The sequence below is a fragment of the Schistocerca gregaria genome, chromosome 1, assembly GCF_023897955.1.
Source record: "Schistocerca gregaria isolate iqSchGreg1 chromosome 1, iqSchGreg1.2, whole genome shotgun sequence".
In the NCBI taxonomy this organism is placed as follows: domain Eukaryota; kingdom Metazoa; phylum Arthropoda; class Insecta; order Orthoptera; family Acrididae; genus Schistocerca; species Schistocerca gregaria.
The window spans coordinates 348,373,864-348,399,702 of NC_064920.1; the positions used below are offsets into that span (position 1 = coordinate 348,373,864).

At 38.7% G+C, this 25,839-nt stretch overlaps 1 protein-coding gene across 3 annotated transcripts in view; it reads right to left on the reverse strand.

The window, feature by feature from the left end:
* Window positions 1–10,148: 10,148 nt before the first annotated feature.
* LOC126345148 (uncharacterized) overlaps window positions 10,149–25,839 on the reverse strand; it is a 105,291-nt gene continuing 89,600 nt past the window's right edge. For 2 of the 3 annotated variants that reach the window (XR_007565163.1, XM_050002080.1), the window contains one exon: window positions 10,149–12,453. The gene's annotated coding sequence lies outside the window, so the exon portion shown is untranslated. Of the gene's footprint in view, window positions 12,454–22,399; window positions 22,473–25,839 lie in introns of those variants that run through there. The other variant, XM_050002081.1, reaches the window with a different exon arrangement.

A 25,839-nucleotide genomic window follows, 5' to 3' on the forward strand; every position in this document is an offset into this window, starting at 1 on the left:
CTCGATGACCCTTCTTGGAGACTGGGACTACCTGTGCTCTTTTCTAATCATTTGGAACCTTCCGTTCCTCTAGAGACTCGTGGTACACGGCTGTTAGAAGGGTGGTATGTTCTTTCGCGTACGCTGTGTAGAATCGAATTGGTACCCTGTCAGGTCCAGTGGACTTTCCTCTGTTGAGTGATTCCAGTTGCTTTTCTATACCTTGGACACTTATTTTGATGTCAGCCATTGTTTAGTTTGTGCGAGGATTTAGAGAAGGAACTGCAGTGCGGTCTTCCTCTGTGAAACAGCTTTGGAAAAAGGTGTTTAATATTTCAGCTTTATGCGTGTCATCCTCTGTTTCAATGTCATCATCATGTCTGGATATGCTGATTCGAGCCACTTACTGATTTAACATAAGACCATAACTTCCTAGGATTTTCTGTCAAGTCGGTACATAGAATTTTAATTTTGAATCCACTGAACGCTTCACGCATAGCCCTCCTTACACTAACGTTGACATCGAACAGAAGTGAGTACCTGCTCTTGTAGATGGCCACTGAGTGATTATGGGCATGAGGGAACACTTTACAAGGCAAGTGCCAACGATCTCATCAGAAGACAAGTGTGAGTTTTTGCTTCAGAAGGTGGGATATAATGGATTATTTTATAAGGTAAGCATTTGGGATCTCCTTGTAAAGACAAGTCTAATGAACATTGTTATAAGGAGGGCACAAGGAGGCAGCAATGGGGGTTATGTTATAAGATGAACAAGAGTGATTGGATCAGAACCTTATTCAGAGGGCTGTGTTATAGGGTGGACTGCAAGAATTTCAGTTATTGCACTGATACAAGGGATGAAACATCTTATCTTATAATACTATTATGATGGGTAGTGCTGTATCCTGAAACTAGAACCTCAGGTTCGAAAAATAAGTAGTTCATAACTGTTTGGGATGTAACAATAACTGCACCTGTGGGCAGTGGAGAGCAGTTTGTACCCAACCACATACATAAATGTGAAATTTCATGGTCAATGACACACGTTATAGTAATGGCTTGCTTGGAGTAACCCAGTGTTCATGTGTTGTGAGCTTTGTTTATCAAAACAACTAAGGCAGAAAGATCAGAATTTATGGTGCCACTAGTAGACACACCACTACCAGCAGCTGGAGACTGTGATGAGAAAAATCAGAGGGAACAGTGGTGCATCTGATGAACAGAAAATATTGAGAAAAATTTTCCAAACTTCTACCCAAAATATGAATATATGTCCATGAAGCCTTTTTTGAAGGAAACTGAATCTTTTGGCCTTCTGTCCAGTGTTTTTGGAACCTAAGATGGAGGTAGGAAATGTGTGAGGCGAGGCATTACTTTCCTCACTGCTGCAGCAATAGTGTATTCAAGTCATCAACAATGTTACAAAAGATTGGAAACTTACTTAAACGTCCAGAAATATAAAACTGAGTTCTCAAACAATGAGAAAAAATGTGTTCTCTAACTAAAATATCAGTACATCATAATTGTAACCAGCTGACTCACACAGATGACAGTGTCTGAAATTTGTGATGATATCAAGTGGAATGATCACGTAGGCTGAGACGGTAAAGCAGGTGGTAGAATTCAATTCACTGGTAGTCTGTTGGGAAATTGCAATCAGTTCATTTATAGAAGACTGCTTTGAAATCACTCCTGCCACTCATCTGAGAATATTTGCTCAGTTGTAAGTGAACCACACCAAATAAGATTATACCGAATGCTTAGAAAGAATCAAAGCAAATGAAAAGGAAGCAGTGGTTGAGAAGAGAGTGAGACAGAGTTTAGCCTAACCCCAGTATTATTTAATCTGTACATGGAGCAGACAGTGGAGGAAACCAAGAAGAAATTTTGAGAGGAAGTTAAAGTTCAGGGAGAAAAATTATAACTCTGGTGATTGACAATGACACTGTAATTCAGACAGAGACAGGAAAGGACTTAGAAGGTCATTTGACTGAAACAGATAATGTCTTAAAAAGAATAAGATGAACACCAAAAAAGTAAAAACAAAGGTAATGATATGTAGTCTAATTAAATCAGTTGGTGCTGAATGAGACAGATTAGGAAATGAGACACTAAAAATAGCAAGTGAGTTTTGCCTTACAGGGAGCAAAATGATGATGGCTGAAATGGAGAGGATATTAAGTGCAGACTGGAATTTTATCACAAAAAGCATTTCTGAAAAATAAGAATTTGTTAACAACAAATATAAATTAGAATGCAAAAAAAGTCTTCTCTCAAAGCTATTTGCCTGGATTGTGGCCTTGTACAGAAGTGAAATACAGATGATAAGCAATACAGACAAGAAAAGGACAGAAGCTTTTGAAGTATGCTGGTCTAGGATGTAGGGATGCATACAAGCAACATACGAGCTGAACACCACAACAACAACAACAGAAAGAAGGGCAGCACAAATAGTCACAGGTTTCTTTGACCAACAGGAGAGGGACATGGAAAAGCTGAGAACCCAGTAACGTGTTCTTGATAGACCCAACTTAGAAGCAAGCACCAGAGGTCCTGTCACAGGACAACAGTAGATGGACAAGAGAGCTTCCCTTACAAAAGGAGTTATGAGAAGCCACCTAGGAAAGTTCGGCTCACACATTAAAGGCAGTCCTGAGGGGTAGCATTAGATGATACACTTCAAGGGTTAGCATCTGATGGTGGGTATGCTGGGTTGACTTTCAAGGTGGGCATCAGTGGTAAAATTAGAAGTTATGCATGTATGGTTGTATTTGAAGGTGGAGAGCAGGAGGGGTAATGGAATAAGTCAGGGAAAGGCATAAAAATGTGAAAGTTGGTGTGATGGGTTGTGTTAGAAGGTAGGATCTAAGCCTGACTTAAGAAGTCTCATTATAAAATGGGCATGAGAGGACAATGATGTGAGATGTTACTGGGTAAAGGCAAGTGTGTGATGTTGCACTAAAGTTGGGCATGAGGGAACACAGTGGTTGTCAGGAATTTCACAAAAAGATAGTTGTATGAGGGGCTTAATTAGAAATCTGCTTTAAAGGTCAGCATGAGGTGCTGTTTTAAGACTGACAGAATGGGTCACTCATTGAGGCAGGCTGAATGCATTCCACACACAGGTTGACAGCCATGTTTTGAAACCAATGTAGTTCTGTTACACAAGATGTAATGAGTGTAAGTGCAGATATTTTTATATGTTGCACATTATTATGTGCACACATCAATATGTTGTTTTTTCTCTCTCTCTGTGTCTTCCCACAAAAACACCACATAATTTACTGCCTGATGTTTTCTGAGTAGTCATAACTGCAGCACTAATTTGACTGTGTCCGTCAGTACAAACTGTGTTGCATCAACATGTCCACACCCGACCCCAAACCTGCTGCCCACGGGAAAATAAGTATTAACAACTCACTCTTGCTGGAAATATACTACTGTTAACAGCTGTAATTACAAGTCTGCAAATGAATTAAATACTGATGTAATGTTGTTCAGTATACTGTCCTCAGTTATTAATAAAAAATATCTGCAGTTGTAACAATCACAGCCTGTACATGTGTTTCCTTATGATACAAAATGCAAACACACTAAAACCTATAAAGTGCCACATGCAATTGCACTAGAATGACTGTCATTGTATAATACATTAACTGGTCAAGCATTACTAAATGTGATTAATATATTGCTCACATATTCTGACAGAGAAATCTGAAAATACCCCTGCAGGCTAAAAGTGACCAGTTGTGCTTTTAGAGAGTAATAAAAAAGTTTCAGCAGCCTACATGTTTTCCTCTTATTACAATTTACAATTTTCTGCTTAAGAGGGGAATTTCTTGGGATGCTTAAAATTCATGACAAATTTTTCAGCAGGTGTAAGATGACTTTAACAAGTGTTCGGGTAATCTGAGATTTGTTGTGGGAGAAATCACCAGAAGCTGCAGCATATCCTAGCAACACAACATAATGCAATTCCTTTCAAAATGCAAATGTGTGATTTGCAGACAAACTTGAAGCTCCCTTCAAGAACCTTTCTACACTTCTATATCTATATCTGCAACATTACTCTGCCATTCGCACTTAGTTCTTTGGCAGAAGATTCACAGAATCACTTTTAGTTTGTTTCTCAATAGTTACCCCCTTGAATAGCACATGTGGAAAATGAACACCTAAGTCTGTCAATACAAGATCTGATTTCTTTTATTTTATCATTATCATTATGTGGATCAGAGTGAACAAAATATTTCTGCATTCAGGGAAGAAAAAGATGATTGTAAAACCATGAATAGCTCCACTCTAATGAAAAACACCTTTGTTTTAATCTTGCTCCCTAACTCACTTATACCCATGACACTATCTTCCCTACTTCATAAGAATCCAAAATGAGGCATCCTTTGAACTTCTTCTACATCCTGCTGAAGTGAGAATCAATGTGAATATTAAAAATTACACATAAGCACAGGGCCTGGATTTCTATGGCCTAAAAAGCTAGGAAAGTTATCACAAAAATTATATGAAAATATCCATAAAATGATGTAAAAATTGTTCAAGGGAAAGATTTGTATCCAGAGAAGTTTGTAGACAGTGACCTCGTTGTGAAGCTGTGACATCTTTGAAAAACTCAGTTCATTGAATGCAACTCTCAGATAAAATTTTAGGTTTTAGAAAGAAACATTTACATTGGAAGAAAACTTTGGGTGATAAAGATATTCACTACATTTCCCCTTTCACATGGTTACATGGTTTTAAAATGGAATGACTTTCATTTATGCGAAGAATTGAAGTCTGTATCTGTGGATCATTTAATTAATAATTACTTTCTGAAGCAGCCTACTTCCCAGAAGAAGCTGGTTGACACAACAGGATCAAAGGTCCTTTCAGTGCAGAATTTCCATCAATATTAACACTGAAGAACAAGAGTGAGTTATTGGTCTTTCTTAATGCCCTACAATGACATTTAAGTTTGCTTCCTCATCACTACTTGAGGTTCAGGGGTTAAATCACGAATACCCACAAATATGTTATAGGTATCTCTGAGTTTTGGTACTTTTACAGCAAGCTAGTTATGTTATGTAGGTATGTCAGCATTTGCAGTTGTCAATACAAAATGTAGATCATTAATTACTGTGGAAAGAGAAATGTGAGATGCAATTTCCAATCTTGTGCCCAGGGCCAGTTCTAGAACATATTTCCACACATGCAACTTATTGTTTGGCACCCCTTTGCCTCTATTTTTCCACAAAAACAAAATATCATTTGACACATCCACTCTCCATCTTTCTACAACTAGTGACATACCATTCAGCGTCTGTCCCATCTCCTCTTTCCCTCGTAAGTTAGTTGCCATTCCTTGGACTCTTATTGAGATGTTCAGAAATAAATTTAAACTGAGTGACTTGTGAGAAAGCAACCTGAGATAATTTTACTTCCTCTCTTGCTTTGCCATCTGACTCCTTAAAATTCATTCTTTCATGTCTGACTAATTACCATTAACATATGTGAGTATAATCTGCATTTTCATAAAAGAGAAAGGTTGATCCCCAGTTTTAAATAAGATAACACCAGATCTAATTTTGTTCTTAGTTTTATGTATGTAATTAATTTCCTCATTTATTTTGACTATTCCTAGCTAATATCTTTCATTGTAGAGTGAAATCAGTAATTGTTCATAACTTAAATTCTATTGTCGGCATAAACATATATAAATTCTGTACTAATTATAAACATTTGTAGGAACAACTAATAGCTTCTTTAAGTATTTATTTGGCTCTATTTGAAAACATGTTAGCAAAGCCAGCTCTTAATTAATTCCAAAGTAATTACCAGTTTTGTCAAAAGTATTCTTTGTATAACTATATATGTTGATTTCATCATTTAAACAAATAATTTGGCTTAACCCTTGTAGTAGAAGAAACTGTTAAAAAGAAAGAATGTTTCCATGTTTTCAGTTAATTGAAGGAAGTATGTTTTAATTGTAAATGTTTCTCACAAATGCGATTCGTGATTTCATCACGGCATCAAATGGGGGCATCTCTCGTCATTGTCTCTCTCTACTTTTCCTCCTTACAACGAGACAGCGGAAGACTGGTCTGATTACAAAAAAGTCTTCGACAGCACTTCTTGGCATTTCATGTCACGGGCGAACAAACATGTAAGTCTCTGTTCCTATCATGGATTTCACCTCAAATGTATTAGTTGTTGTCGCAATTGGCTCCTTTGAAAGATCCTGCATCACTGTCCTTTGCTGAAATGTGCTCACTTCTGTCCATCTATTTTCAAAACCATGTGGTAGCCTCTTGTGTTGCCTTTTATCATTGTCAAAAACAACCAAATCAATCCTATTGCGCTTGGGCTGTTGAACTTCATTGCCTCAGTAGAAAGTGCCAATTTGTTACTGAAGTTCACAAAGAATCAGATTCCATGGTACGGGATGCTATTATCTGATCGGCGCCCAACAAAGAAGTTAGGCAACATGCCCTTCAGTTGGCAAATCTGTCTCTAGATGAAGTTCTATCCATCGCTCAGTCTTTTGAAATTTCTCGCACCGCTGGAGCGCAAATAGAGGCATGGGATGACGTCGGGGAAATATAACCTCTGTGCAGTGTTGCCGAAGCGTGTGGTGTGTCCCCGCCAGCCGACGTGGCCGCAGTATGTTCCCAAGTGCATCCTCGGCCTAACTGTAAACAAACCTCTAAGAAACTGCAGCAAAACCCACAGCAACTTCCTTCATGTCCGCAATGTTTTACGAAACATTCATCAGAAGATTGTCCACAACGTTGGGCCGTGTGTCACAAATGCAGTTTGCAAATCCGACCGCATATATGATGTTCATGAACATGACGCAGATTCTAATTCTGTGTTGTCTGTCAATTGTACTTCTTCCGTTTCAGGGACGTTATTCCTCACTGTCCAAATACTTTGTCAAGGTGTTTGCATGCAGGTGGATACTGGTTCTGCTGCCACTATCATCAATTCTCAGACATATCTTCAGCTGGATTCTCCAATCCTGTCACCTGTCACTAGGAAATTACGGACTTACAATAAACAGAATATTTCTCTCTTGGGACAATTTGATGCTGAGGTATCTTACAAATCTGTCGTTTGGACTGTTCCCATATTTGTGGTCGACCATAGTAACGCGGAGAATCTTTTTTGTTTCGATGCCTTTCACATTTTTGGGTTCTCCATAGATGACTCTGTCAATATTGTCTCTGATGCTATTCCTTATGCTCAATTGGATTCCTTGTTGATGACATTTTTGTCGCTTTTTCTCCTGGGTTAGGCCATGCAAATGACGTTGAAGCTCAGATCACGCTCAAACCCACTGCTCGGCCTAAGTTTTTTTGGGCTTGGCCCATTCCTGTGGCCCTTTGTTATCAGGTCAAATAGGAGCTGGATCATCTCATTGCTTCAGGGGTCTTGCTTCCTGTCACTTCCAGTGAGTAGTCCTCTCCTGTCATTGTCATTGCTAAGCCAAATGGTGATATTCATCTCTGTGGCGATTTCAAAGCCACTGTAAATGCTCAATGCCTTATCGACACTTACCCTATGCCTTGACCTGAAGAATTGTTCACTAAACTTGCTGGAGGCCAGTATTTTTCTAACCGTGACCTGTCAGAAGCTTATCATCAACATCCTCTCGACACTGCTTCCCGGCAGTTTCTGGTCCTTAACATGCCTTTCAGCCTCTATCAATACCAACAATTGCCATTCAGGGTTGCCAGTGCCCCTGCTCTCTTTCAGCATTTCTTGGAACAATTATTGCTCACTGTCCCTGGGTGTATAAATTACCAGGACGACATTGTTGTCACTGGCTCTACCACTGACAAACATCTTCAAAATCTCCGCACTCTTTTTCATGTCTTCGAGACTGCCAATCTTAAGTGTAATCTTCAGAAATCAAAATTTTTTCAGGTATCTATCACGTAATTGGGGTTTCAACTCTCTCGGGATGGTATTCGTCCACTTCAACAAACTGTCACTGTGATCGATGCCCTTGCTCGCCCTACATCTGTCATGGAACTGCAGGCCTTCTTGGAGAAAATAGCATACTATCACCAGTTTTTACTGTCTGCTGCTTCGGTGGCTCAGCCGTTGCATCGCCTGTTGCATAAAAATGTGCCTTTTCACTGGTCTGCGTCATGCGATGCGGCTTTCCAGAAATTGAAGACTATGCTGAAACAGGCCCCGTGCCTGGCTACTTATCAATCTGGCCATCTTGTTCTTGCCACAGATTCCTCTCAATACGGGGTCGGTACAGTCCTTGCACACCGTTTTTCTTACGGTTCTGAACAAACCATTGCTTATGCCTCCAAAATGCTCACGGATCCCCAATGAAAGTATTCTCAAATTGAAAAAGAAGCTTTGGCCATTATTTATGCTCTTCATAAGTTTGGTGTTTTTCTCTATGAATCCAAATTTCATCTTGTTACAGATCACAAGCCACTTGTTTCCTTGTTTCATCCATCAATGTCACTTCCCGTCAAGGCTGCACACTGCCTCCAGTGGTGGGCTCTTTACTTGTCTCGTTTCAATTATGAGATTCTTTTGCAGCTGACAGCTCAACATGCGAATGGTGATGCACTGTCTCACCTTCCCATGGGTCCTGTTCTGGCATTTGATAGGGATGAACTTTTGTGTTTCCACCTGGATGTTGCCGAGCAGCGGGTTGTGGATTGGTTCCCCATCACTGGGGACCGACTGGCGGCTGCTATGAGTTCTGACCCTACCCTCTCCCGGGTTTTACACTGTATTCAAAAGGGTTGGCCTGATCGTCCATCTGCTAAGGCTTCTGATCCATTGTGGAACTACTACGCTTTACGTTACCGCATCATGGCTAGGGATGGTGTTATCCTCCATTCCACCGAAAATGCTTCGCCGCATGTTGTGGTACCTGCGTCTTTGCGTGCTTCGCTCTTGCACATCCTTCACCAATGGCACTGGGGTGTCTCTCGCACAAAATCTCTGGCGCACTGTCATGTGTACTGCCCCAGCATTGACTCTAAAATCACACACATGGTCGCTGCCTGCAGGCTGCTGCCCCGAAGTCATCTTTGTCACCGTGGCCTTCGCTTGAGAAGCCCTGGGAGCGTATTCATGCTGACTTCGTGGGACCTTTTTTAGGTACCTATTGGCTTCTCGTTATTGATGCCTACTCTAACTTTCCTTTCATTGTCCGTTGCACTTCGCCTACCACCGCGGCAACCAACAATGCTCTAGCTCACATTTTCTCTTTGGAAGGCCTTGTTACTGATAATGGTCCGCAATTTGCCTCTTATGATTTTGCGGATTTTTGTGCCCGTCATGGCATCATGCATGTCACGGCCCCTCCGTTCCATCCACAGTCAAATGGTGAAGCTGAATGACTGGTCCGCAGATTTAAGGCTCAGATGAGGAAACCCCTGACTTCCTCTGCTGATGGTACGTTTCTCCAATTTCTGGCTTCTTACCGTTTCACCCCCATGGGCGACCACAGCCCGGCTGAGCTCTTACATGGCCGACAGCCCCTTCATCTTCTGCGGCCTTCCACCTCACAGCCACGTGTGCCTTCGCTTGGCCGGTTCGCCGACAACGACCTTGTATGGGTACGGGGATATGGCTGGTGGCCAAAATGGAGTCCTGGCTGCATCTTACGACACCATGGCCGACGTCTGTATGAAATCCAGATGGACACGGATGTTACAATGCATCATTCGGACCAGCTTCGGCCTCGTGTGCCAGCAACGCTTGTTCCGGATGCCACTACACCAGCAGCAGCAGTGCCACCTAAGCGGCCAGCCAGCCAGTGGCCGCTAGACTTGGACTCAGTTATGATTTGACTGTTAAAGTGCACACACGTCTTAGTCTGTTTACTTGATCTGTGATTTTCCTGTATTGCGTCTTCCTTGAAATATATTTGTTCAACTTGAAGTTATTACAATATGTTAATTTCATCATTTAAACAAATAATTTGGCTGAACTCTTGTAGTAGAAGAAACTGATAAAAAGAAGGAATTTTTCCATGTTTTCAGTTAATTGAAGGAAGTACATTTTAATTGTAATTTCTGTAAATCAAACAATTTGTAGTTTCAGCTTAGTCTTTAGTCCTTAATTTAAACAAACTCCGACCCTGTAGTATGTAATTAAGATATGAAGTATTTTAATTAGGTGGATGGAAGGAATTTCACTGACAGATGCGAACACTTAGTTTATTTTGCAGATTATCAGATAATCCATTGTATAAAACATCTTGTGAGTCACTACAAATGATTCTAAGTATTGGCTGACAGCAACCAGTGAAAAAACTTTCTTTCAACAGAGTGAAACAAGCCATTCTACTGTTTAACTGAAATGGCAGATAATAATTTAAATTTAGATTTTTGTAATTACAATATTTTTAATTAATAAATGTTAAACAGTTATTCTGCACTTTATTAACCCACTTCCCCCTCCCAATAATAAGCTGTTGTACATAAGTGGTGTGGTATAACATGTTAATTCCGTGAAATAATAAGCTGTAGTATGTAAGTGGTGTAGTGTTACATCTTAATTCTGTGAAATAACAAGTTCCATTTCTAATCACTTAGGCAACTGAGAGATGTTCGTGGTATCCATAAATAATGGTTACATAGTTGTTAAGTATGGAACATCCCACTGTGTGCACTCTGGTTTTCCATATGTGCAATGTATCTAAAAGATATCAGCTCAGGACATGACAGGGCACGACGGCAAATCTGTGTCTCCACCTGTTGTGGAGGCCCGTTTTGGCATTGTAGGTTGCCAGTGTCTTGGAAGCCACCAAGCAAAGGGTATGGGAAACAATTTCAATAAAAAAACAGTTGAAGATCATACATAAGAACAACCAGTCTCTAATTCAAGATAAGTCCAGCAGTACATGTTGTAATCTGTTGTGGCCTACAAGTTATAAGAGTACTGTATCATCCTAAATTGGAAATAAACTTGCAAAAAGGAAAAATTATGGTTATAATACACAAAGGTAATTGCAAAACTAATTCCATCATTTTAGTAGCCAGAATAGAAATCAGCTCTCTTTCAATACCCGCAAACTGCAAAAGATGAAGAAGTCACACACTACAGTCTGGTGGCACTATATAGTAGTTCCACTACTATGAGTAACTTCAAGTTTGGTGACTACAAGGTATTTGTAAGATAAGTGTTGGCAAATGTATCACTCTGGTGATAGACTGTGCATGAAGTGGGGCACATCATTACCAAGTCTTATATGCCACTTGGCATCCTAGTGCAGGACACAAATCAAAAGTGCTAGAAGAAGAGAGCTTTGATAGAAATAACAAGCATTTTTGAGAATTTTGATGAAAATAATGAAAGAAGGTACACCATTGCCCAAAGCAACCCAAGTCAATTACTTGAAAAATCTAAACGAGCACATAAAGTGGTGCTGACTGTGTCAACTTGAATATATAAAGAAGAAATACATTTAATTAGGTTAAGACCAAAGGTACATTAATTGGTATCAAGAGCTGAGGAAAAAATACAAGTTGACCATAGCATAAGCTCAACAAAAAATGGCAGCAATCTCCTGTATCCCTGTGCCAGCCAACCAGCTTGACAACAGAGCAGTTTTGCAGTGCAGTGGCTGGTCAGCTGACTACGCAACTGTGGGGTCCTGCCCATTCATTGCATATAGGCTGCCTAAGGGGTGCTGTATTCTCAGAATGCTATACAACAATTCAAGCATATAGCATTAGTAGTTTTATTTCAATACAGCAGATTGACAATACTTCACTCTGAAATAACGATGGTGTTACAAGAAATGGGTGACATGCAGCATAAATCCAAGTCCTTTGCTATATTCAGCATTCATGCAAGTTTGACACACAGTTTGTCTATCACTAATAACTGGTATTGTAGCACTCTCTGCTAGGCCATGCTAATACTCTGTGAAACTGTCCACCAATGTTCAGTGAAGGCTGTTAGGAGTGGTGCTTATATTCACTTCAGCTAGATGCCACTTCTATCATGCTGATGTCCTGGTAAGTGGACTATTGGCCGACGTCACTTCACCACCTTATCTTCTCTTGCATTCTTCATCTTTGTTCTGGCACTTGTGGTTACACCAGAACATTCCTCCCCCACTAAGTGGTGGACCATTGTGATGTAGGGAGTGCAACCTCGAAGGGAGGCAGGAGTCTGGGCACTTTGCTGGGCCAGAAGCTTCAGAAGCTGTAGCTGCAGGGAACATCAAGCTTCTGGCCATCCTCCACCATCTGACCTGCGCTCTGGTGGAAACGTCCCCCAGCAAATGACCAGAAGCGTACACGTCCACCACCTGCTGCCATGAACCAGATGAAGAAGGTGGCAACTGCTGTGGTGTGGGTGGGTCCAGCTCCATCGGTAGGACAAGAGAAGGCAGAGGAGGCGAAGGCTCCATTTCCGTGGCGTCATCCCACAGTGGAATGAGGACACCCCCTGGCAGCTGCTGTGGCCACGCTGTCCTCTGGACCCGTAAATCTGGGGGAAGAGAGACTGAAAGATCTTCGTGTACATGACAGAGGAGAAGTTGATTTTGATGGCGGTGCTGCAAACCATCTGGACCTGAAAGAAAATACATGCAAGTGCCAAGTTGACAGACAATCTCGCCTCGCGCCGACCATCTGCTGCTGCTAAAAACCCTGTAAAAGACAATATCATGCAGTGCAAAGTGATACTTGTAGTCTTCCTTTTGCGTTGGATGCTGAGGAGGGTGGAGCAGGTGGAGTAGTGTCTGATGGCAGCAGCCATGAAGTAATTCCACCAGCAATGGTGCATTCTGTGGGTGTGAACAACATGAGGCAAGAAACAGTTGTAAGGTTTGTCCCTGGTGCACATGGAGAGAAGTTTGGCCATCTGCTGTTTGAAGGTTCACTTCACCATTTGACTGTGGATAGAATGGTACGCTAGTTAGATGCTGTATGCCATTTCATTCACAGAATGTTTCAATTTCTTTTGATGTGAACTGAGATCCATAGTCTGACACTATGACTTCAGGTATACCTTCTATGTAAAAAATGATGAAGACACCTGAATTGTAGTACATCACATTGTCAAGTTCGTTGGCACAACAGACAGAAACTTGCTGTATGAGTCAACCACAATCAACCAACAAGCATTCCAAAAGGGTCCCACAAAGTCTATGTGCACATGTTGCCATGGCGATTGTGACTTAGGCCAAGCAAAGAATTTTTGTGACAGAGTGGACTGATTTTCCACGCAAGCATAACACTGTGACATCATCTGTTCTATTTGGGTGTCCATACCCTGCCAAGCACACTGTCGACGTGCTAACTGTTTCATTTGAACAATTGCCCCGTGTCTTTGGTGAAGTAACTGCAACACTCTTTTTGTAAAGCTTTAGGGATCAACACACATGATCGTCCACTGTCAATTTGAACAATAATTACACCTTTCTGTACAGTGATGCTATGCCGAGGGGCAAAGTATCAGTGCACTACAGAGTTCTTGATGCTATGCAAGAAACGAGGTCAAGATGTGCCAATGTATGTTAACAAAATGTTCAAATCTGATTCAGCTTCTGTGGCCTGAGCAATTTTCTTATGGTTCAGTGGGAAAGGTTGAAGCAATTCAGAATCCGGAGCATTGATGTGACAACTAGATGCAGCAGAAGCATCAAAGTCTGTATCAGGACCAATCAGAAGAATGAAGGTGTGTCTGCATTACCATGTTGAGCTGTCAAACAATACACAGTCTCATACTGTACTGGTACTGAGACAACAAATCCCATCCTCGTACTGAAATGTAGGCCTACCCACTTGTCACATATAGGGTGCCTCAGAATGCTATACTACAATTCAGCCAAATAACATTTGTAGTTTTATTTCCATAAAGCTGATTGACAATAATTAACTTTGAAATAACAATGGTGTTGCAAGTGATGGGCAACATGCAACATAAATCTGAGTCCTTTACTATATTCAAAGTCCATGCAAGTTTGACACACAGTATGTGGATCACTAATAATTGCTGTCATAGCACTCTCTGCTAGGCTGTGCTAATACTCAGGAAATACTGTCCACTAATGTCTGGCCAAGTATGGCAGGAGTGTCGCTTAAATTGACTTCAGCTAGATGCAGCTCCTATCATGGTGACATTCTTGTCAGTGCACTATTGGCTGATGTCGTTTCACTGCCTTCGCTTCTCTTGCAATCATCATCTTCATTCCAACACTTGTCGGGAGTGTAGCCATGTATGAAAGTGAAACGTGGACGATAAATGCGATAAATAGTTAGGCAAAAAGAGAATAGAAGCTTTCGAAATGTGGTGCTACAGAAGGATGCTGAAGATTAGATGGGTAGATCACATAACTAATGAGGAAGTATTGAATAGAATTGGGGAGAAGAGAAATTTGTGGCACAACTTGTCTAGAAGAAGGGATCAATTGGTAGGACATATTCTGAGGCATCAAGGGATCACCAATTTAGTATTGGAGGGCAGCACGGAGGGTAAAAATCATTGAGGGAGACCAAGAGATGAATACACTAAACAGATTCAGAAGGATGTAGGTTGCAGTAGGTACTGGGAGATGAAGAAGCTTGCACAGGATAGAGTCGCATGGAGAGCTGCATCAAACCAGTCTCTGGACTGAAGACCACAACAACAACAACAACAAACAACAGTAATTTATTCTCTGAAGAATTTAAAGTTTCCTAAAGAGTTAAAAATGGACACAATTAAAAAATTTGACTTAGTTTGGCATGAGGTTAAAGAACAGTTTAAAGAAGTAAATGATAACTTACAACAAACATAGAAATTATCAACCCAGGGATTTGAAAGTATACATAATCAAATATCAGATACACAGGACCAAGTAGAGGCATCAGAGCAAGTGGAGCATTTGGTTAATTAATTTGTGATCCAAACACTTTGACTAGTTTGGAGAATTATCTACAGGAAATGGTCAAACAAAAAGTACAAGGGATGGTTGAGTCTACTAATGTAATCACCATTTCTTCAAGAGATACTGTAGAACACCAGAATGAATTTCAAAAGTTGTTAGAAGCCTTAAAAAATCCCCATTGAGAACTTAATGAGGAAACAACTACCAATAATACTGGAGTAGCAAGTGTTTTAATAGGGGAATTCCTACTAGAAAATGGCACAAATTTATCAAAAAAAATTCTAAAATTCAAACCTGGTGGTGAGGTTCATCCAACTTCTTTTTTAGGGGTATTTTATATGTCATTACCTAATAAATAGGAAGACTGTAAGAAAATAGATTGTGCACTTAGTCATTTGGTAGGTATGGAGCATAATGGAAAATTGCTCTTTTGGAAGATTTTAAATCATGGGACAATTGTCAGGAAAAACTCAAGAGGAAGTATGGTCTTCCAGCACAAAGGTATAGCTGAGTTTAGAATTACTAGACCCAAAATATCATAATAGTTCTTGGGGAAGTTATAAAAAATACATTGATCACCACCTGACTCAATCTAAAGGTATAGAAAATGCATTAAGAGAATCACATCCTGTGGACGTACTGATACATTTATTAACAGACTATATAAGAAAGGTAATTTGGTATAGAGGGTGGACAATAGTAAGTGATTTGTCAATGTTCACTGATGGACTAGATACTTTAAATAAAGAAAGCAATTAAATTGTCCAGGAAAAAAACTGGGGCAATAATAATGTGGAGGTTAAGCATTTTCCCAGCCATCCTGCAATGAAAAGAGAAATTAACTTATGTCATGTTCACAACCAAAATAGCAACCAAAGTCATCCGAAAGACAGGAGAAAGAATAATATAGAGTTTCAAGTGTTTTTACCAAACACTGTTAACAATCATATGTAAAATAAAATAAATGTAAATGGATCTCTGTCAAATAATGGAATAATTAAGGGAAATTATCCAGTAATTATAATGAAATATATGGAATGTCCTAGGCCTATGGCCAGGATCCAGAACATGATGACACAACCATAGGCCCATATATAGAGCAGTTTGGGGATTTTAGGCATAAGATATTTGTCTGAGAGTGATTGTTGGACCAGGAGGACAAAAAGGAAGGAGGTCAACCAAACCTCGTAAAAATTGGGAAAATATATGGTGGTAAGGTAGATATTTACATAGATTTGTACAGATTGTCAAGATTTTTTACAAAAAATGAGAAATAAAGACCTGTCTCTCATACTAACTGTTAATAGTGTATTTATCATAGGGATTATGGGGAGCAATGATAAGGTACTCAGACAAGAAGTGCATATACCTGAAAGTGTAAAAAAATTTCAATTCATGCAAACTTTACTAATAGTATCTAATGTTAATTTACAACTATTATTTGGTACAGATTTATTATCAAAATATAAAGTAAATTTAGATTTTGATGCAGAATTACTGGCTTGGATAATTGTCATTGGATAGTAGTACCTTTTAAAGTGAGTCTGGCAATGGATAAACAAATTCTAGTGGTAAACAGTATATTCTTAGTTGCTAATGTGCATTTTCAAAGCATAGAATAATCAATTACAGATATTGATATTAGTAATAATTAAATAAGTACATAGTAAGGCTTATAAAGCTAACTTCCTAGCAGATGAGCAGAAGGAAGACTTATACAATATCCTATGGAAGTATATATCAGTATTCTCAGATACACTAGGAGCAACAGAAGAACACTTCTGTCAGTTTAAAATAAAAGATGATAATCCATTATTTTTTCAACCCTTTCCTGTACCTTTATGTTTAAGATCTGCAGTACAAGAAGAAATAAATGAGATAATGGAAAATCAAATCATTGAACATAGTATAAATGTTTACAACAATCAATTGTTGATCTATAAGAAATTTGTAGCTTATGTGCATCTGCTCTTAGACGGATGTAGCCTCAACAAACGTATAAAGACTCAAAGAGATAGAGCCCAAGTGTATCGATTAATTGTTTGAACTAGTCAGCTATTTCAGTTCACTGGATTTGACAGCTTGATATTAACAAGTAAAGTCACATGAAGATTCAAAACAATACACAGCTTTCTTATTGACAGAAATTCATATCAATTCAAACTACTGCCTTTTGGAGTAAATATTCCAGTTTCAGTATTTATTCATGCTTTATATGAAGGCTTGGGAAAATAATTGTTACAAGAACTGATTATTTATGTAAATCATATTTTAACAGTGTCCAAGAGATGGGATAAACACTGTGCTTTATTAACAAAAACTCTGCAAAAGTTCTATGAAAAGGGTATTACCATCAAGCCCTCCAAATCTCATTATTGAGAGAAGGAATTTAAGTTCTTGGGACATATCATAGGGCACTTGGAATTAAAGACAACCCTGAAAAGATAAGGGCTATAAACGACTGTCTAAAACTTAAGAACATGAAACAATTCCTTGGGCTAGTAGGATTTTATCATGGATCCCTGCATGGCCAAGTAATGAATGATCTGTGTCCATTAGTATTACTAAGAAAAAAGGAATAAATGGATATGGGATGAAGGGGGCTTCAAAAACTTTCAAGAGTATTAAACAAGCATTAGTAGACCTACACTGAGCCATCCTGTGACATATGATTCATTTATGAGCAAGTGATGCTTCAGAATATAGAGTCACTTCAGAATTGTTTAAAGGGAATGGAATCCTGAAGTTGGGGAATATAAAGCTATTGTATTCACAAGTAGAAGCTTTAACAAGCAGAAGTTACATTATATGTCTACAAAAAAGGAGTTACTAGTTATTGTTTGGAGTATGTGAAAATTACAAACATTGGTTGAGGATCAAAAATAATCATTTACACAGATCATCAAACATTAGTATTCTTTATGTTTGTACAATAATTCCAAATAGAAATTAATTACATAAAGAGTTTTCAGAACCAAGTTCTCAATGCATTGTCAAGATTATTTTTAGGTATGAAAGAAATTGAGATAGGCTAAGGGACTTGATGTTATTTTTACAATTATTTTCTTAATGTTAAGTTATACCAATAACGAGGTTGGAAACCTAGGCTTAAGAATAAAGCAGGGAATAAAAACAGATGAATATTTTAAATTAAATTTTAGCAGTGCAAACAGGCATTGTTCTTACCAGCTTAGATGGCATTATGGACAATAACCGAAAGTAGCTTGTTGTGGAGATTAAATAATCCTGTGTCTAGTTAGAAACTGTGTTTACCACTGAGTGTTAAATAAGATCTAATACAGTTTGTCCATCAAAGATATGGACATTTATGCATTTGTAAGTGCATAGAGCACCTGAATAAATTTGATTACTTTAAAAACTTTAGTCAGAAAATAGTAAAGCTACTACAGTCTTGTGAAGTCGGCAAGCAGGTTAAAGATGTTAACAGCCATCTACAACACGAGTCTAATAATAACAAAATGGTTACATTACTCAATGACTGCTGATTTTTTGGACAGTTACCTACAGGTTCAGAAGGGGTCACTTACATCTTTGTCCTTGGAGAATGTTGGCTAAAGAATATTAAACTTTATTCTATCAAACAAAGCAATTCAGATACAGTAATGAAATTTTTAAGAGACTGTTTTAAAATGTAGGTAAGCGTCACTCAATCCTCAGTAATAATGGATTGCAATTTACAAGCAATGACTTCAAAGAATTTCTAGAATGGGAAGGAACAAAACAGTAGCTTTTTCAAAATGTCACCCACAACCCTTGTGATGAGCCATGAAGAAGACTGGACATCTGTGAAGATGATATTGTTCTAATAAACATACCATATGGGCTCCATGTTCCAAGATTTTTGAATGAACTACACCACATGTCTATAGTTTCATTACCAGTAGATGATATGAATTAAACTTTTATTGGTGAACCATGAATAGTGGCAGAATGTGTGGGGGGATGAAATTAAATAATGGAAACTGATTAATAATTGCTGCTTGAATAATTAAAAAAAGTAATTGAAAAGAATAACTGAAAGGAACTGAAAGGTACACATATCCTGGGTAAACTTTAACTGGTACTAATATCAACAGACCTTCGATATAAATACTTTTATGGTCAATATTCATGACTTAAATTTATATACTTATTCATGTTAATTCCACTGCAAATAAGCACTGCTTACAGCAATGCTGATGTATCATGGCCCCTCTGCTGCTCATGCAATTTCCACTTGTCTGCTTCAATTCTAAGTGCACGTGAAATGATGTACAGACGAGTATTATTGGCATAGCTGTATACATATTATATAAACTTGATCTTCCTATTGACTTTTATAACACTTTTTAATATACAATTAGAATGCACATTTTTAAATAATACTGATATGCTGGAGATAGTCATACGTCTGACCACTACCACTTATAGAAACAAAAAGTTGAAAATAACAAAATTAATCAACAGAAGAGCATATCTCTTCTTTTTTGTTTAGTATCACAACATTATCACTGGCACAAAATAACTTGTTACTTTATCATTGGTTATATGTGGCTTACACGTATAAAAAGAAAATAACTAAGAAAAACAAGAAAAAAATATGATCTGTTACAATTACCCCCACTGTGCTCTGATGTCATACAGGTGTGCACAGTGTCCGAGCTTATTTCTCTTTTTGAGGGTTGATAACCACGGCCAATATGGGCACAGCCTTTATTTTCAGCCATTGGAGTTATGCTGTATGGTTACCAATTTATATGGGCATGTCAGTTTCTTTTAACATATCCATACATAAGTTTTCTCTCCTAAATTGCTTGCTGTAACCACATAGTCTGTGATGGTACATCACATAAATGAACATTTGGAGAAAGAGAAAAGAAGTTTTTGCTATGAGATGTGTGAACCATAAATTATCTAAAGACTAAGTATGTTTGTGCGATGTATAACAAATAGTAAATAATGTAAATTCCTATTATCCAAACACAAATATCAATGTAATTAAAAAAGAACAGTTTTTGTATAATCTCTCTGTAACATAGGTCATGAAGATCAGAGACAATACTTTGATTGAACTCTCTCTCCTGTTTTTGTTTTGTCTAGAGGTAGGCCGCCACTGTAGTGCTGGATAATACACTACTGGCCATTAAAATTGCTACTCCATGAAGATGATGTGCTACAGATGCAAAATTTATCCGACAGGAAGAAGATGCTGTGATATGCAAATGATTAGCTTTTCAGAGCATTCACACAAAGTTGGCATCGGTGGTGACACCTACAACGTGTTGACATGAGGAAAGTCTCCTACCGATTTCTCATACAAAAACAGCAGTTGACCGGTGTTGCCTGGTGAAACCTTTGTATGATGCCATGTGTAATGAGGAGAAATGCGTACCATCACATATCTGACGTTGAAAAAGTTTGGATTGTAGCCAATCACAATTGCAGTTTATCATATTGCCACATTTCTGCTCACGTTGGTCAAGATCCAATGACTGTTAGCAGAATATGGAATCGGTGGGTTCAGGAGGGTAATACAGAATGCCATGCTGGATCCCAATGGCCTCATATCACTATCAGTTGAGATGACAGGCATCTTATCCGCATGGCTGTAATGGATCGTACAGCCAAGTCTCGATCCCTGAGTCAACAGATGGGGACGTTCGTAAGAAAGCAACCATCTCCACGAACAGTTTGACGACGTTTGCAGCAGCATGGACTATCAGCTCGGAGACCATGGCTGCGGTTACCCTTCACACTGCATCACAGACAGGAGCGTCTGTATGAACAGTGATGAACCTGGGTGCACGAATGGCAAAATGTCATTTTTTCAGATGAATCCAGGTTCTGTTTATAGCATCATGAGGGTCGCATCTGTGTTTGGCGACATCGCGGTGAACTCACTTTGGAAGCATGTATTCGTCATCACCATACTGGCCTATCGCCCGGTGTGATTGTATGGGGTGCCATTGGTTACATGTCTCAGTCATCTGTTGTTCGCATTGACGGCACTTTGAACAGTGGACATTACATTTCAGATGTGTTATGACCCATGGCTCTACCCTTCATTCAATCCCTGCGAAACCCTACATTTCAGCAGGATAATGCACGACCGCACATTGCAGGTCCTGTACGGGCTTTTCTGTATACAGAAAATGTTCACCTGCTGCCCTGGCCGACACATTCTCCAGATCTCTCACCAATTGAAAATGTCTGGTCAATGGTGGCCAAGCAACTGGCTCATCACAATACGCCAGTCACTACACTTGATGAACTGTGGTATTGTGTTGAAGCTGCATGGGCAGCTGTACCTGTACATGCCATCCAAGCTCTGTCTGACTCAATGCCCAGGCATACCAAGGCCGTTATTATGGCCAGAGGTAGTTGTTCTGGGTACTGATTTCTCAGGATCTATGCACCCAAATTGCGTGAAAATGTAATCACATGTCAGTTCTAGTATAATGTATGTATCCAATGAATACCTGTTTAGCATCTGCATTTCTTCTTGGTGTAGCAATTTTAATGGCCAGCAGTGTAATTAATGTAAGTTTTTCTATATTTTTGCAAAATATAATAGAAATTTTTATTAGAAAGTGTGTATTATTGACCTAGTGGGCACCTCTCATGATAGTAATCATTAATTATAATTAACAAGTTATTTCAAAAGTTTGAGTTGCGTGGAGCTCTTCTTCCCTAGCAGCATTTGGTCAGTCATTAGGCTGACGATTCATGTTATTAAATGTAAATGCGATAGGCTTCTCAGCTTTGATCTTTCATTAATTTCAAAGTTAAAAAGAGTAGTGATAGATTTCATTTAGTAAAATTCACAGCACTGAATGAGTTCAGTATGTTTCATGTTGACTGCTTGATGGCAGATGAGATTCTCTCCAGTTTTTCCTTGCAAATAATGAACAAGAAATGTTGAAAATCATTCCATTCAATAAGCTCAGCAATATCTCAGTTAATCTTTGTGTAGTTTGGTACGTAAATAACCTGTAGCCCCTGAGACCCATATTAATAATTACAGTTTGTGTAAGAATACGTATATTTTCTTTTCTAAATAGCAGCACTCATGCAAAATATTTATTAGAAGGTGGTTAGTCATACGTTGTGTTTAAAAAATATTATATCATAAATACTTTGGAGCAGCCAATGCTCGTACGAGTTTTATCATGGTGTAAATTAATTAAAAGTCTCATGCTAGTCTACAATATTTAAAGACACCTGAACGAAAATCATAAAATATAATTATAAAAAATAAAAATATATAATTATCCTGTGATACGTGGCTCCACACATATACAGTTACACTGTGATAAGTCCTATTGTTGCTAGTCAGTATCTATCCAGTATTTAGCTTGCGAAGCATGCACGTGCAGCTCAGTGTCAATCACCATCCTAGTTCATACTCATATGTTCAGTACAAGGCCCACAGTGTGCATGTAGTGCATTTGCAGTAGTTTAAACTGCACATGGTGGTGTGATCCCTTGTGAAATCTTTAATGCGGTGGCAACTGGATTCCATATCAGCGACCCGAGGAATTTATTTCACCTCGTCGCTCTTACTTGTTCAGTGGAGACACCAGCTGTACATCCATCATCCACTGACAAGGCGCTGCTTTTATGATGTTGGTATGTGCTGAAAATTCATGTTTTTGTGATGTTGTCAAGCACAGAAAATTCATTTTCACAACATATTCTTATCTTTATCAATCACATGCACACCCATGTATACCACACACACATCTAACACTTTACAGCTAGGTGTCATATGTTTTTGAGTGTCATTCATACAGTTACATTACAAAAAGTTTCTGTAATGTCCTTTCCACATACTACATACATAACAAATAATTCAAATACAATTACAAAATACACTTTTCCTATGCATCTGCTGACTGTCATTATCATCACTTACATACATTATAGCCTGCTTGTCATTTTGGTTTAATACATTTTGTTAAATTACAGTTTTGATATATTGTTCAATTCCAATTATATGAATCCACTTTTTACTCTTGTATGGTTTTACATTCTTTACATAACATTCATACAAAAATAGATTCTTTTTTATTTTTGGCATAAATAGATGTACATTTAAGTTCAATTCACAGTGACTTCTTGTCAGAGCATATTTATCAATTCAAAGAAGTATGGTCACTACAACAGATTCTATGAGCTGCTCAAATAACTAAGAATTGCCTTGCCTTACTAGCATTCTCCAGGAAGGATCTACACACTACAGGGTTAGAGGAATTCCACAGAAAGCCATTTATGTGCTTAGTTACATCTGATTACTACACTTAACTGTGATCCTAAGAACAAAATAGTTTGCTCTTTATAAACACAACTCAAATCTGATGATACCAATAGCATCAAATACTTATTCAGTGTTTAAAAGTGCAGTTCAGTATTTAATAGTTATGTCCACTGTGCAAAGGATAACCACTTCATATGTTGAGGTATACAGAATTGCATCACCAATATGATATGTGCAATGAGCGTAAAACAGTGTTTCCATAAGTAACAAACATGCATTAAAATTTCAATGTAAATCAGGTGTTTGACACTTTCATGGATAGTCGACACTCATAGTAATTAGATATCAATGCCTTGATTATTTGACAGTGCTCAACCTTAGCCCAGCAACGTCGCAATGTCATCATGGTGGGAGGTTCAAATTTTGGTTTGAAAAGGGTTACTTGGGCTACCTCCACTAACCTAAGAAAGTGGCAGGAAAATTTTAGTGGGAAAATGGCCAATTCCGCTGCCTCCACTAATCTAAGTCATTGGACCACCACCTTCCTTGGAATTGGTGGGAAAGGACTCAGTCTGTGTCCAATTGCTGGAGAGGAAGGAGTGTACATTATTTATTTTCAGTGGAAAAATGGAACAATTTATTTATGGACGAATTTCAACCAGTTTATTTGTTAGACAAATACAAAGCACTCTCCCTGGTGTACTTGGGGGCACAGTAAAAAGCCTACAGACCTGCAAACTACATGTAAATCACCAAAATAATGCAGTACACTGATGTACAGTCATGAAAACAACCTGAAAATTGTCAAAATGATGCAAATACACTTACTATTTGTAAACCATGGAAACAACACATTGAGCAGCCTATAGAACTGTTCACAAATTAACGTAAAACACACATTCAATACTTGTGAAACTATCAAAATGTAATGCATGTGTAACACTATGCAAACACACTCACAATGCTTAAACAGGTGAAAATAATGCAGGACACAAATAGTCATTGCATGTATAAACACTTTCAAACTATCGTTAAGAAATTAGATTGCAACATACCAGCAAAATGTTCCCTACTGGTGGGGCACGCTCACACCAGTCCCACATGCGAGATGTGTCTGGCCATGCATGTGTTTACCTAACGACTGTTGCTGGCTCAATGATTCACATGATTTGTACCAGTTGTCCAGCGAAGACCTAACTGACGAATGACAAGTATTTGCCTAATTACTCACTGTTGCAAGTGCAGCTAAAAGGTTGTCTGTGTTATATTGACATCAGATGTCTGTGAAAATAACAGCCAAGTCTCCCTCTCCTAAACTGCAAAGTGTCACATGAAAAGTTAACAGTTGCTTTTGTTGTTATAGGAGCTTTCGTGATGTCTCACCTTGTCTGCATGGAAATTCTTGCCCTAACAGGACCTGCTCACAAAAATACCCAGATTAACACTGAATGCATGTTTCCTGGAGTCCTAACCAGCCACACTTTCCGTAACATGTTACCTTTCCTGGAAATCATAATGTCATGCTTTCAACAAATGTATCCAAAATGGTAAACCTTCTCAGCGCTATGTAGAGGCTCCTATGTCCCAGCACAAAAGATGTCCTGTGAATGAATGGAGCATTCTGATTGGCTCTTACTGAATTTACCCAACAAATTACTGATGCTGCCAGTGAGGAAGCACTGTCTGCCTTTTTTTCTGGAGACAAGACTTTCAGCGGGAAAGCTATTTTGTACAGATTGCCATATTCCACTGACAGTCAAACCTTTCAAAAGTGATCTACAGATTTCAAATATGGAAAGATATTGCCACTGATGTCACAAGCTTGAATATTTCAGTATGAAACCAATCTCCAACTCAGCTATATATCACCACATACCGTTTTGATGTAATAATCTCATAATTCGTATCCTGTGCCATATAAAATCACCACTTCTGCATCTTGCTTATAGCTACGGACCAGCAGACAGAGATGTACATACTCTTCAAAGACAGACAGCATAAGCACCTGGACCAATATAATCCTAGCAGCACTCGATATTTCCCGTGAGTTCTGTAGGTTATCGACCGCAGCCAACAGTCACAAGTCATCTGCCCCCTCCCCCCCCCCCCCCCCCCCCCCCCACACACACAGACTGACGTGATGCAAAGTAACCTCAGCAGAATGAGGTTACCCTTTGAACTGTTGTACAAAGGCTGGGTCGGTTCTCCTTATCACAAAATTGTTATTGTTTTTGTCCTGACCTGCTTGCTTGCTTGCTTTCTACACCCATCTCCAAACTCTGGGGTTACAAGAACACGTGTATTTTCAAATAGTTTGCTGAAATATCATACCATTTTCGTGATAATCCTCAATATCAAGCACATAGCAGTATGCTACCGGTCACTTGCACAACATAATTCTGAAGATATAGACTAGAAATTATTTCTCCAGAAAGTCAAAACTTTAGCAAGGTGCAGTGTGCTATAAACAACTGAGTGACTAGAAACTTACACCATCTGCATAGCTCTTTACGTGAAAACTAAAAAAAAAAAAAAAAAAAAGAGAGGAAACCTATATTTCCACTCACAAATGCTGATGTTGATAATGTAACAGATTCTAAATCAGCCTTATAATTTACAAAGTCAACTAATGTATTTCTCATGTGTAGAGAACCGGCAAACATGTCCTTCACCCATCTCTCACCTGCTAGATGCTCACAACACTCCCCACAATCGATCTTCTCCCAACCATATAAAGACAGGAGAT